Consider the following 3,575-nt stretch of genomic DNA (forward strand, 5'->3'; position numbering starts at 1 on the left):
CACTATACATATAGAATTACACAAATTATTCAATACACGACTTAAAAAAATATGAGCTGGTTATAAACCGCCATGTCTAGCGTACACCGACATATTCACTATAGCTGACACTCATAGGCATGCGCGCGCTATTATATTGTGTCAATGTGATTAATTGCAAGAACGGCACCTATTGCATTGAAAGTGTTGCTTTGCAGCTGAAAGTTAAGTTCGTGTAAAGCATTTAGTAGCCTCGGAAGCCTGTTTCCCAGCATAAGTCGCCCATATGTTGTTCTACAAGTTTTAACGTTCCAAATTTCGCAGTTTCGCGCTTTATAAAGCTGAGAATTTCTTTTCACGTTGGCAAGTTGAGTCAAGAATACATGTGTCCTCATTATTTCTTGTTCATAGGCTTTCGTTTTTCTAAAGTTGTACATCTTCTCTAACGGCATCATATTGTACTTTTCAAACAACGGGTAGGTGTGATAATGTGAAGGCACGTCCTCTACAGCATGTGGAAGCTTTTTTGTCGAGAATATATTTTTTGTATAATTTCATGACTAGTGGATGCCCGAACTAAATGACAATAGTTCATTCTTGAGCAAAATAAAGAGTTGCAAATTTATATCATTATATGTGTCGGAAGGATCAGGCGATCCCGTAAACGAGTAACACTATTTGAGCTGATTTGATATTGTGTCGATGTGCTCGTTCCAAGGTTTCCTGGAAGACCACTTCTAGTTCTTTAATGTTGGGTGCAATATCAACCGCGGTTGAATTTTTTGCCTTAATGTTACTTTTTAATTTTACTTCTGAATATTACAGATTTGGTTTTGCTCGTGTTTATTTTCAGGTGGTTTTTGTCAGTCCAGCTATTTATATTTTTAATCAAAATTTGCTTCGCCAACTAATTCGTCCGCCGAATTTCCTCGTAAAAATGTGCTGGTCTCATCAGCATAAATAATGACTGCAGCGCTAGGGCTAATGCTGACCACGTCAATAATATAGATATAGATTTGGGAATGGGAAGTGAACGGAGCGAGTCCTGTCTTTCTCCACTTCCCATTCCCCCATTCATGGCCTCCGGGCCTCCCCTTTCCTCCAATAAAGGCTTGAATCAATCAATTACGAACAAGAACTCGGCCGTTGTTGTGCAATGCGTGCTTGAAATTTGCATCCTTTGCCCAGCTTTTTGCTTCTTGAAGCAAAGCACGAGTTCGTTTAGTCAGGTTCTCGGGTATGTACACTTGATCATCACGTCAGCGAAGTTTGTTGCTGTTTTTCCACTATTTGTCCCTATCTTCCTGCCTTGCAAAACGGCATAATATGCCCGGTATTTTTCCTTTCTTGGATGGCAGACGGTGAATCGCTACCACAGCATCGTCTGGAAAGGGCAGGAGCTCAACGTCAGGTGCCAGCGCATTCACTTTGTTCAGTAGGTCTTTGTTTTTCGTAGACATGATGCCATGGAATTCTAAATTGAAACGCCGGCTTCTCTATTCCAGATTGTCGAGTTCAGCTTTCATTTCACAGACATTACTGTTCTAGGTCTCAAGTTTTTCTGTCCGGCGCCTGAGTTCTTTGATATGATGTTCATTCTGCTCAACCCGCCGTAGTAAGTCATCATACTGCTCGCTCAAGAACTGCAATGAATCCTAAATACCTTCCACATCTCTCAAGGGCAGAAGTTGGTCGTTAACCGTAACTAACAGAATTCGTACATCTTGTCTGATTGATTCTGATTGTGGGGGTTTAACGCGCCGACGCAACGCAGGCGATGAGGCGCGCCGTAGTGGAGGGCTCCGGATTAATTTTGACCACCTGGGGATCTTTAACGTGCGCCGAAATCTCGTACACTCGGGCGTTTTTGCTTTTCGCCTCCATCAGAAAAGCGGCCGCCGCGGCCGGGAATCGAACCCGCGACCTCGTGCTCAGCAGCGCAACGCCTTAGCCACTGAGCCACCGCGGCGGGTTCGTACATCTTGTCTTTCAAGTTCTTCGTTTAATTTCTTAACTGGTTCGCTTAGTTTGTTTCTCCTGCATGTGGGACACCGCCAAGCTACTGGTATGCCTCTCCCTTGGTTTTGATTATTTTTAGATGCGATGCATCTCTTTGACTCACTTGTCCCTCCATCCATCCGTAGTCCGCACGCCTCTCCCCATTCTCCTCGTCACGACAGCTGTGGGGTAACGCCGCTCTCACCGCAGCGCCATCTTGCGTTAGCGCTCGCTCCCCTCGCCATGCCAGCTGTTCGTCAGCGCGCGTTAGCGCTCGGTTAACACATGCGCATGCGCTACTCTCTCTCATTCCCCTCACCGTTAACGCGCGGTACATATAAACGCGATAACTGCGCCGCTCCGCTGAGTCGCACCACCGCCACCGCTCCGATGACATCCGATGACCACCGATGATTTGAATGGAGACTAACAGGTCTGCTACCGCGTTGGTCACCGCAACCGTAACAAGCACGGCCCAGATGCGTCGCATCACCCCATGGTTTCCCCCCGCGGATAGATGTGATCAATTTTTTTTTCGGTACTCCCGAACATACTCCCGTGTGGTATTTACAAGAACAGTCACTGCACTAAATTGTACACCCGGGAGTTGATAAGCACTTGTGGCATGCGGCGCATTGCCCATCAGATCACATAATCACACGTTGGCAGCAGCAGAGGCAGCGGAAACATCAACAGTTATGGAGAAAAGTTTGCTCAGAAACAAAACTAACCTGGGCAAAACACAGAAGACGAGCGTGACTCCGTGCACGATGGGTGCTGCCGCTGCTGCCAGAATGTAAGGGGCCGCTCCGGCCCGTGGAACTACTTATATGCTTGATGGGCGACAGTAGCGCCTATCAGCTGACGGTGGCCCTGGTTCGCTCGTGGCAGCTCGTCCGGGGCGCAAAATACTCAGTCGTGTTGACGGACATGCGATGTAGGAATCCAGGCCGGGAACCAATTTCAGGGCTGTCTCTGGGTTATCTGTGCAAAACACAGAAGACCAGCGTGAGTCCGTGCACGATGGATGCTGCTGCTGCTGCAAAAATGTCATTTTATCATGCCAAATTTATTCATGGTACCAATATTGCACGTGTACCTGATACTGTTCGATCTGTGTAAACAGATTGTTTACTTTTCGTGACACCATTTACTACTTGAAGTAAAGAGCCCTGGAGAACCTAAGATTTTTCACAGGGAAGACGTTATTCCTCGTTGGACAGAAAATTTCGTGTCGCAAACAAACAAACCAGGCATGATCCAGCAATTCATGACCAAGATGCCGAGTGCATGCATCAGGCTACGCAGGACCCAGCATTTGCCCGTAGAGAAGCCCAGTGCAATCTTGCTTTGCAATCAGGCATACAGCATAGAGTTTAGTACTCAATAAAAAACTACAAAACAAGCAGCGAAACCACACAATAGATAATAAGGCGCATGTGAACAATCTGCTCACAGGCACTCACATCGACCAGCCCCCTATGTGTTTCTGGTAAAGAGCAGGTTTACAGCTGCTCACAATTATGGGGGTTGACATCATTCTAGGGCTACCGCATGTGTCAGGCTCTGCCGCCAGAGACCCTGTGTGCAAGCGAGAA

General features: G+C 46.7%; 1 pseudogene; it reads right to left on the bottom strand.

Moving 5' to 3' along the window:
• Window positions 1-1,100: 1,100 nt before the first annotated feature.
• On the bottom strand, window positions 1,101-2,630 carry LOC144139978 (uncharacterized; annotated as a pseudogene).
• Between the last annotated feature and the right edge of the window lie 945 nt (window positions 2,631-3,575).

This window comes from Haemaphysalis longicornis, unplaced genomic scaffold (genome assembly GCF_048455015.1).
Source record: "Haemaphysalis longicornis isolate Haplotype H1 unplaced genomic scaffold, Haemaphysalis longicornis Haplotype H1 scaffold_5, whole genome shotgun sequence".
Lineage (NCBI taxonomy): Eukaryota > Metazoa > Arthropoda > Arachnida > Ixodida > Ixodidae > Haemaphysalis > Haemaphysalis longicornis.